Source organism: Lactuca serriola, chromosome 4 (genome assembly GCF_051521515.1).
Source record: "Lactuca serriola cultivar US96UC23 chromosome 4, Lser_US96UC23_V15, whole genome shotgun sequence".
NCBI classification, from domain to species: domain Eukaryota; kingdom Viridiplantae; phylum Streptophyta; class Magnoliopsida; order Asterales; family Asteraceae; genus Lactuca; species Lactuca serriola.
The window spans coordinates 395,656,575-395,668,274 of NC_136411.1; positions in this window are offsets into that span (position 1 = coordinate 395,656,575).

Genomic DNA, 11,700 nt, shown 5'->3' on the forward strand with positions numbered 1-11,700 from the left:
AACTTCGATGGGTTATAACTTCTTCGTTATAACTCGGATTTCGGCGTTCTCTATATCCCCGAAATCCTTGTTTCGACCACTACAACTTTATATAAAGATATCGGGCTTATCTCATACTTTAATTTTGACGCTTATTTTTATTCTTTATTAATTATACATTTATAATTAAATAATAAGCACATAAATACACATAATTCACATAATACTCAAATATTTCATCTTTATTACTTCAAAAAGAGTTACAAGAGTTGACCTAGACTATTACATTGTCTAAAAATGCTTAGCCCTGAAACCCGGGCGTTACAATTCTCTCCCCCTTAGGATGATTCCGTCCCGAAATCATGCATCAACAAATAGATGTGGGTAGCGACTCATCATGTCACTTTCTGTTTCCTAAGTGAGATTTGTCCCATTCGAATGTTTCCATCGGACTAGCACTAAGTCGACCATCTTGCGTCGTAACTTCTTAGTCTTACAGTCAACAATTGCCTTAGGCTCTTCGATCAGCCTCTTATTCTCATCCATTCTTAACTCTGAGATTGGAATTATGTCGGGAACTTCTCCCGTGAATTTCCTCAGATAACACACATGGAAGGTGTTATGAATACCATCGAGTTCTTCGGGTAATTCCAGCTTGTAAGCTTGGTTCCCAATCTTCTGAAGAACTTTGAACGGTCCAATAAACCTTGGACTCAACTTTCCTCGTTTCCCGAATCGTATAAGTCCCTTCCACGGTGAGACTTTAAGCAAAACCGAATCCCCAACTTCGAAGGTCATCGATCGTCTTTTCTTGTCAGCATAGCTCTTTTGACGATCCTGAGCTGCTAACATCCTTTCCCTAATCACCTTTAGTTTCTCAGCAGTTTCATGGACTATCTCGGGGCCCATAAAATGCTTCTCTCCGGCTTCAAGCCAACAAGACGGCGTACGACACTTCTGTCCGTACAAGGCTTGATAAGGTGCTTTATGTGAATTTTGAATGCACTAGTTTTTTTTATTTATAATCCCTAATTTATCGCATCTAAACCACACCTTACAGGCAGTGAACCTGATCGAGTATAGTATAGCTTTGATAAGCAATGGTGTCGAACACAAGGGGAACGGTAGTGAATTAATTTAAAATATTTGATTATAGGTTACAAAACATACGAAAGGAATAAATAAATGTTTAATTAAATCTCAAACGAATTACTAAATAGCAAATCTCGATAAACTGGCAGGAAGACAAATCTCTTTAGGTACTTTGGTTTAGACAGATTACACCTTAAAATCATAGACAGTTGCACACACAGATTTATTTATTCATGTTCATCGATTTCTAAAATTATTAGGTTCATGTTCATTATTACTAATCCTTTAGCAAACAAGTCAATTCAAGCAGTGATCAATTGATTAAACTAACATGTTTCCTAGTGTTCAGTTCGTATCAAGCAAGACTTGTGATAATAGTTAATCGAATTGGTTAATTCAATTAGCTCATATGTGGTTGGTCGTCACATATGCTCACATATTAATTTACTTATTTCCTATTTAACCCTAGTTTCATTTTCACTATTCCTAGTCATATAATCTTGATGGTCATCAAAATCATATGAGGCAAGCAATCAAGCAGACGTTCATACAACTCGATATACTTAATAATTAAAAGAAAATAATTGTCAATAACACATGAGGATCTTTTAACAAGATTAAAAAGATTAACAAGATAAATTAAACACAAATAAAACAATCCAATATAGCAATTAATCCACAAATCAAGGTTTTATCTAAACATAAACTCAAAGCAAATCATTTTGATACCAAAATCAGAAAGTAAAAACATAGTAGTATCACAGTGGAATGCTAAACATGGTCACGATAACAAACCACATGATTACCGACACGAATCCACTCTCTAATCTTTTAGATCTTCGCTCCCGCCAGCTTAACAGCCTTCCGGCCGCCTTCTAGACCCTCAAAACGACAACTATGAAGTTTTTTTGTTGCACAAGTCGAAGTGGAATATCATAGATTATGAAAATGGTGAAATGATATGGGGTATTTATAGTTGATGGAGATGGAATTTATATTGAATATTAGAGTTGGATTGGAATAAGGAAACTAATGGTGGCTTAGGGATTAAGCAAATAAAAATAAGATAAGTGGTGCTTGGGGAATAAGTAATTTGGAGGGAAATTCCGTCCAACTTTTATGCTTCATCTTCAAGGCCGATTTTGGATAAGATAAGTGTCGAATTAGCCAAAAGTCGCTCTCACATAAGTTGTAGGAAATTTTGTCTAGTTTTCAGAACAATTTGAATCTCGTCAATTGGACTTATGAGTCATCAGATATACCCGAAACACTGAAGAGGGGTCAATCTGCCAGCAATATCCTTTTTGCATCTTTTCAGCTCCATTCTCTTCCTTTTGCATTCCAGCTCCCATTTTTACTGTAATTGAATATTTCAAAGCATATTAAGTATATTTTAGTTCTAAATAACATAAAAAAATAGTATAAAATAATAAGAAAACATCATAAATATATGCAGAAAATAGACGTTATCAGTGCCAGCTTGATGCTCGAGTGGAACCATGTCTAACAAGGTTCGATTACGCCTTTCTGCCACACCATTCAACTACGGTGTCCTAGGTGGCGTCAATTGCGAAACTATTCCGCATTCTTTGAGATAGTTGTGGAATTCAAGACTTAGGTACTCTCCTTCTCGGTCGGATTGAAGCATCTTGATTTTCCTGCCCAATTGATTTTCATTTTTGAATTCTTTGAACTTTTCAAACGTTTCTGACTTTTGCTTGATTAAGTAAATATACCCATATTTACTATAGTCATCGGTAAAAGTCACATAGAAGCGGTTCCCATCCTTTGTGGTTGATCTAAAGGATCCACATACATCGGTATGTATGAGGTCCAATAAACCCTCACCCCTTTCATATGTGCTAGTGAAGGGTGACTTGGTCATCTTTCCAAGTAAACAAGATTCGCATGTGTCATCTTCCCTAAGGTCGAATGACTCCAACACTCCATCCTTTTGGAGTTGGGCTATGTGCTTCTTGTTGACATGTCCAAGACGACAATGCCACAAGGATGCTCTATCCATACTATTGGAAGAATCCATGCACAAAACATCATTTCCTAGGTTATCTACAATCATAACAGTTTCATAAATTACATTACATGGCATTGCTTCAAAATATAAGACACCATTTAGATAAGCATAAATTGAACCATTCTCATTATTAAAAGAAAATCTAAATCCTTATCTAAACAAACCATGAAATGAAATGATGTTTCTTGCCATTTCTGGCGAGTAGCAACAATTATTCAAATCTAAACATAATTCATTACTAAGCACTAGAGAATACACTCCAATCTTGGTTACAGGCGACGATCTTCTGTTCCCCATGATTAGATTTATTCTTCCACGCTCCACATCCCTATTTCTTCTTAGTCCCTGCAATTCAGAACAAATGTGGTAACCACACCCGGTATCGAGGAACCAAGAAATAGTATGAGATAAATTATTAGATTTAATTGTGTAAATACCTGCGAAAGACGTCTTGATCTTTCCTTCCCTAATGGCTTGCAGGTATTCTGGGCAGCTTCTCTTCCAATGCCCTATTTTGTGGCAATGGTGGCACTCTGCCTCCTTTGGGTTAGGGTTAGGCTTAGCAGGATCAACTTTGGTCCCACTAGAAGAGGAACCATCTCGGGACTTTCCCTTGCGGTGGCTCTTAGACGGAGCCTTCCTCTTATTTCCCCTTCCCTGCCCAATGGCCAAAACAGGAGCAGCAGGTGGATTAGGAGTGGATGCAACAGAATTGTCCTTAAGGTTGCTCTCAGCAACCCTAAGGAGACCTTGGAGCTTACTTAGGGTGACCTCTTCCTTGTTCATGTGGTAGGTCATCCTAAATTGGTTGTAACACGGAGGCAAGGAGTGAAGGACCATGTCGATAGCCAAGTCTTCCCCAAAGTCGACATTCAACTTGCGAAGACAATCGACATACCTTTGCATCTTTTGCAAGTGTACGGTTAGAGATTCACCATGTCCCATTTTAGCAGAGATCATGTTAGTGAAGATCTCGTAATGCTCCTGCCTCGCGTTTTGATGGTATCTCTCCAATAAGTCTTGGTGAATTTCGTACGGATACATGTCCTCATAGGATTTTTGGAATTCGGCGTTCATTGTGGCTATCATGATGCAATGAACCTTCGTCGCATCACGTTCATGAGTCTCAAAAGCAGTCATTTCAGCCGGAGTAGTGATTTCTGGGTTGATCTTCTCGAGCTTCTCGTCAAGGACATATTCCTTGTCCTCGTAGCGAGCAATCGTGCGAATGTATCTTATCCATTCGCTAAATTTCGTTCCATCGAAAGTCACCTTTTGGCAAAGGCTCATCAATGTGAATGAAATAGCAGCAACGTTGTTCGCGTTCGACATCTACAAATAGAAAGGACAAAGATTAATTAGAATTTAGAATCCCTAATTATCACCCAATAAGAAAAATTAGGGCTAGGATCCAACAACATTATTTACATATTAGAAAAGGGATGCCGTAATCCAACATGCAAACAATTTGAAGGTAAGTGAATGACGATTCACTAATTCTCCTCCACAAAACATAACGTTAAGTTTTAAATGCATTTAGAATTCCTAGATTTCGATGAGATTCATTGAACTTTTCAATGGCATGTTTAAATCTCGATATGCCCCTCTTGTTTATGACTGGGATACCGAGGATCACAAAGTGGGTGTGAATAACCATGCAAATCTACACGGCGCCTTCATTGTAACAATCACCTATTCGATGTGTCGGTAAACCACACACGCTCCATCGAACTATGATAAACAATGAATCACCCTTTGCAACCTATGCTTAGAACCAATTAGTGTGCCGGTAAACCACACACGCTCCACTAACTTCTTAGCAAGGGTGCAAAGTGTAATTTCATGGGATTGCATCAATTCACTTTCCTAAAGTAACTAGGATTGGGAATTTGAAAAGCATGTAGTTACTTTGTATTTTATATTATACTTTTAATGAGGAGATGAGGTTGCCCTATCCTACCCGTTCGGCTAACGACCCTCCACCGATCAAGCAAGCGGTGGGTGTGAGTGTACACCCATTAAGCGCCATTTTATAGCCAGCAACCTTATACCCACCTTATAGACCGACTTCGTGAATGAGGCCTACTAACGGTAAGACTAGCATTTTAATTATATATATATATATATATATATATATATATTAATCTTGTAATATTATATTAGTATAGGGTTGAATTTTAAACTTGTAAAATTCTAGAGTTTGAAATTTAAATTGTCTAAATTAAACTTTTAATCACAAAACATAAATTTCAAAACTTGAGGGCAAGTTTTAAACTTTTCAAAACATAAGGGATCAAATAACAAATAATTTAAATTAACCATTTAATCACATAATTATCCATATTTGATTTATTTAATTGTTTCTTGCAAAACAATTCACCAATTCAATTAAAATAATCAATCAATTATCACATAAGGAAATTATTATTCAATTAATTGGAAAATATCTTTAATTAGGTCAAGGATATACTCATATATATGTTAAAATCGGATTTATATTGACCCATTAAGATAAATGCAAGTTTCCATAAGATAAACAACAAGAAATCCCGGAACTAGCTCCATCTGACGCTCGAACTCGCCGAGTACACTATGGTACTCGCCGAGTTCATCAGGCAGAAGGACAAAAAACGATTTTGCAATCAACAATCAAGCAACCAATGCATCAATTCAATAGAAACCAATCAAGGCTCTGGTACCATTGATGGGTTTGATCCATAAGAACATTCCTATGTGCACATACAAACCCTAATGCTTGGATCTAGGTTTCTCTAATTGAACATGCAATGTATCCAAGACTTTGATTGATAGATCTAATAAAAACATTCATATAATAACACATGAAATCAGATCTGAAAGATTACCTTGAATTGCTTGCTTGAATCTTCTTGTCCTTGGAGCTTAGAGTCACAAATGTCACTCCTCTAATGGATTACAAGCACCAACTAGTAAAAGGATGAATAGAGAGAGAGAGAGAGAGAGAGGGAGGGCAAGAAATCGGGCAGGGTTTCTTCTATTGAAAGAGTGTCGATTTCCTTGACCCCATGGGTCTATTTATACTAGTGAGCCTCCTAGGGTTTCACCCTTAAACCCTAATTGGATAACTTAGGCCCTAAGCAATCCAATCTCCTTACTGATAAGCCTTAGACGATTTCTAGGTCCTTCCCAACCCTAAAACCGTCCACCCCTTATCCATTAAGGATCACTGCTCAAAATACAACTATCATACAATTGACAGTTTATGCCCCTTTATTCAATTAATCTCTTTAAGTCACCAAATTAATTCCTAATTAATTTATGACTTATATTAATCAAATAACAATATTATTATTCCTTATATTATTCTCATAATATATTAATATTATTTCTTCTCTCATTATAAATCATCCTGTCAAGTTGCTATGGTGAAGGCAACCCAAAAGGACCATGCACAACCGGGTCAAATACTTGCCTAATATAGTTGCAACCTTAGACACTATTCCAACAATAAAGGCTTATGGTGTGAAGAAATTATGAAGGTTTCATCATTTATTTATAGGAGTTTTATAGTAAAGTAGTCCCTAAGTTTCGTCTGTATCTTCCGCGTACAAGCTCCGTATTCTACGTTATTTATATCCATGAATTGGTATTTACGAGGACTACAATTTTCATTTAGACCCCGTTGGCTAATTGTCATTCTATCTCGGATTTATAAAACTGTATCGAATTTATTGCGCTCGAAGAGTAGAGACTAAGCTTCGTCCATATCTTTTGCATACGATCTCCGTTTTTGATGTTCTTTATATCCATGCGTAGGTAAAAATAATATCTACAACTTTTATTTTGACTCCATTGGCTAATTCTCGACCGATCATAAATTTAAAAGTAAGAGGAGATTATATTGTTAAATGTTTGCGAAGAATTCGTATCTCCTTCATACGGACTCCGTTTTTGTCTGTCTTTTTACCTTTGAGTTCCTATTAATACAATCTTCAACTCTCATTTAGGTCGCGTAGGCCAAAAACCGCTCGAACTAAAATTCGAGTTTCGGGTCATGCATTGCTAAGCCAAATCTTAGAAAAATCATAATTTCCTCATACGAAGTCAGATTTGGGAGTTCTTTTTATGGACGCTCTCAGGTTAACATATTCTACGAATTTTTTTAGATCACTAAGGCCAAAAAGTCTTCTATCGTAAATTCACTATTTACGTCGCGTCGTGTCGTGCCAGTTTTGCCGTAAAACTTCGACGGGCCATAACTTTTTCGTTATAACTCGGATTTCGGCGTTTTTTATATGTACGGAATCCTTGAGACGTATTCTACATCTTGGTTAATATTATTTAATCTAAACAATCTTTTGTTGAAAAATCGTTTTCGACCCCTATTATCTCTAAATTGACTAGCCCGGATCTACGGGCGTTACATAAAGCTATCTAAGCATACATAAACAAGAGAATTACAACTTTTCAGATACCACAGTATGAAACTCTTGAATTCTTCACTTCTTTGATATTTGATCTTCACTTTCTTTGAATTCACCATCTTTTGATTTTTCGAAATCTTCAACTTTTGAACTTTTTGGATTTTGATCTTTGATCTTCATACTTTAATCTTGATAGCTCCAAAAATTCTAACAACTTTTTATTGTAATTCCCTCTTTTATTTACATCTAACTCACTTTTTTTTTCATTTAATACCTACATGCTTAAGCAGGGGCGCTCAACTTCAACCCTTATTGGTTAAAGATAATAATTTTCCTGGATACATTTTTGGTATACGATGCTAAACATATTGTATCCGTCAAACTAAGCGAGATTGTGTTTTTGTCCCATGATTTCACTAGAATAAAGGGGGCCACAAATGCACTATAACGTATATAAGTTCAACTAAACATTTGAGTTCTCATCGGATCATCTCATACAATATTAGCAAAATTTTAAATTATCACTAGATTTTCTAAATTAAAATATTATTTCAAGTTTATAAATTTTTAAATATTTTAAAATTTAAAATTCTTAAACTCTTCCAATCTAGCAATTAAATTATTTTTCGACCTCCTGTCCCACACTTATTTCATACAATGCCCTCATTGTATGCTAAAACTAATTAAGCAGATAAAAACAGTAAAAAGAGAGAAAAAAGAACAGATTCCCCTGGGGTAGTTGTGACGAAATCGAATGGGGCTGCTAAAAGTTGCTCCATAAATTGCTGGAGGACTGGAAACTGGAACTGCTGCTTTTGAATATGCCGAAAAAATAAATCAAGAACGCTGAATTCTAAAATGTGGTGCAAAAGATTGCAAATAAATGCAAGGTGTAGAAAGTATGACGTGGGAAATTTTCAACCACGTTGTCTCGTCAAGTTATGTGAAATCTAAACATATCAAGAATGACATCCTCCTATTGCGATGAAAAACACCCCCACGGCATAGGAAAGTGTCAACCATGTCGTGGCAGCCGGGATGGTACTTCTGTCTCACGTCGAAATAAAACTCTATGGTGTGGGAACACCTCATCCATACCATAAGAATCAAAATATGGTAGAAACGCCAATCTTCTAAATAATAATCTCGCACGATATCAACACGCACCCCACACTTATGAAAAATCGTGGGTCTTGACTATAAACGTCAAACGCTCACACGACTCTCTCTCGTGGTAAAACAACAGACGGTCCTAGCGGCTGAACTTACTGCCAGCTTCCTAAGGGCGAAAAATCTGCAAAGATCTAAAACAAACAAAGAGCATCAACACGAAAACAAAAATAAAACAAAAATAAAACATCCTAATTTTAAACTAAATACATACCGTAATAAAAATACTAATACTAAATTTGAGCAATGCAAAAATAAACTAAAAATAACATAAAAATAAAATAAAAAGGATAAACTAAGTCACTCGTCATCCTTGTCATCGTGTTGTTGTGTCCCAGATGTGTCGGCTCCATGCTGTTGTGGCTGGTATGGTGGAGGAAAAGGAACCGGGTACTGAAAACCCTGATGGGCAAAGAATGCAGTCAACGCATCCCCATACCACTGTTGCCTACCCTCCACTATATGAAAACGCTCGTCCATATCCCTAGCAAGGTAAAGTATATCTATCTCCGGCTCTGGTCCCTGCTGCACTCCTCGAGGAGCAGGTCTACGCCTCCGGACTCGCTATGGCTGTGGCTCGACTGCACCCTCCTCGTCGGCCACGTCATCTGGTCGTATTCGTAAGACACCATCCTCACCCCGCTCGAGTACGGGCATCGACTCCAATAACTATAGACTCATCGGTATCATATCATGGAACACCATTGATCTAGTGATCTCTCGCGTCAATAACTGATAAGATCGAGCTAAGTGTGTGATGAAGTGCCCATTGCAAATCAGGTTATCCTCCCTATGCCCCCTGACCTTCCTCCCCATGTAAGCGGCTAAAGCAACCAGGAGGTTCAGGTGTCTCCCTGAAGTAACAAGAGTCCACAGGAAATACAAATTTGTAGAAGGCATTCTCTCACTGTTCTTATGATGCGTGAGAGATATAGAAATCAAACGGTGTAATAATCTGAAAGTAGTGGACCGAATCATCCTCCCCCGAGCAGTCGATGGTATGTACACTCCCTCGGTAATCTCGGCCCAAAAATATTTTCATTGTAGTTATCCGGCCGGCCGGTAAGACAATTAGCAAGGAATGCCGGAAAGTGTACACTCCTCGTCTCATCTGCAGTATATATCCCAACTCGGGTGGCAAGCTCAATCGCGCAACACTCCCGAATCACACCACCAAGTCGAAAGGAAAAAGTTGTCATGTCATCGGGTGTCTTCCTAGGATCATAGGAAACTGTAGAATAAAACTCCAGCAAAAATTCCCGATAAACAGGCTCCTGAATCCTGAACAATCTGTCCCAACCCTGACATACGAACAAAGGCACACCACTCGCGTCCGAGTAGGTGTATTGCAAAAAATTCTGGATCAGCTCATCAAGTCCAGTTTGGGACGCCAATCTCCAGTCGAATGAATGTGCAATGTTAATCTCCTTAGTAAGCAGCAAACTCAAATTATTCACATATTTGGGCCGGGTTTCATCATTTAGGCTGCGTGGGAATTGCAAAAAACGGTGATCGATCACGTCCTCGGGTGGGTTCGTTCTTTGAGTTCTACGAGCCATAAGCTTTGTGTCGAATTCTACAAGAAGGAAGAAAAATCGAGGCTTTTTGGAAGTTTCCAGTCGCCACAGTCGTATTAAGTGGGATATGAAATAAGAACAAAAAGTCAAAGAAGAAAGATATAACCTGTAGACGTTGTATGTTGGGCGTAAGGCCACATTACGCGGGGCGTAACTCTAATTCCCTGACTAGTCTGGTTGCGACCATCCGCTTAGTACGCTAGACGCAATGTTAGTTACGCTGGGCGTAATGTTACTGTATTTAGTCTCCTTTTTTTCCTTTATTTGAAATCCCTTTTTTCCATCTAATATATTTGGGAACTTCTCAATATTTTTAATTGCTTCAACAACAGCCACGACTTTCCGATACGTGACATATTATAAAAAAAATAAATGAGATATCATGATCACTTGTCTTTGTCGAGATCAAACAACAATGGTTGATTAAAACCCTTGCACGCAAGAAATGGTTTGTGAAAACAACAACTTTCAGGACCCGTTAGAATATTTCCTTTGTTTTCTTCGCACCTTTAAATAAAAGTAGAACAAGAGGTGACCTAACTAGTCAAGAACAACAAGAGCTCGGTCTTCTACTTAACCACCACAATACGCCTTGCTATACTACGCCCCATGGATTGAGTTGGACAAATAAACAAAGCAGTAGACTAAGCAGGTCAAGAATTTCCTAATCGCTTGCAATCTCGAAACCCATGCAAAAGGTAAAGCCAATCAATATGTACGATCCCAAATTCCTGCAAATAACAACAAAAACCTTCCCGACAAGTGAAATGATATTAACGAAAAAAAAACTAAAAAAAAAGCAAAACTAAAAATAATAACAAATAACGAATAATCAAATAAACTAAAGTAAATGAAAACCGTTCCCCAGAAACGGCGCCAAAAACTTGATATGAATATTTAATGCACTAGATTTTTATTTATAAGTTCAAATTTATCGCATCTAAACCACACCTTACAGGCAGTGAACCCGGTCGAGTATAGTATAACTTTGTTAAGCAAGGGTGTCGAACACATGGGAAACGGTAGTGGATTAATTTAATATATTTGATTATAGGTTACATAAAACACACAAAAGCAGTAAAAAAAATAGTTTATTAAATCTCAGACGAACAATTAATTAGCAAATCTCGATAAACTGACAGGGATACAAATTTCTTTAGGTACTTTGATTTAGATTAATTACTTCTTAAATTAATGGCTAACTACTGATACAATGGATAATTATTCATTATAAACCGATTCATAATAAGACTAGTGTCATGGTCACGACTGCTAATCCTTTGATTTCAACACAATTAATAACTCATTGATCAAGTGAACAAACAATCATGCAAACAACATTTGGTTCGTATTAAGCAAGATTTGATCTTATTTAGGTCTAATAGTCTTAGAAGTTAAATCATGCAACGAATGGCCATTCTACTCATGCACACACATTAAAGTTCAT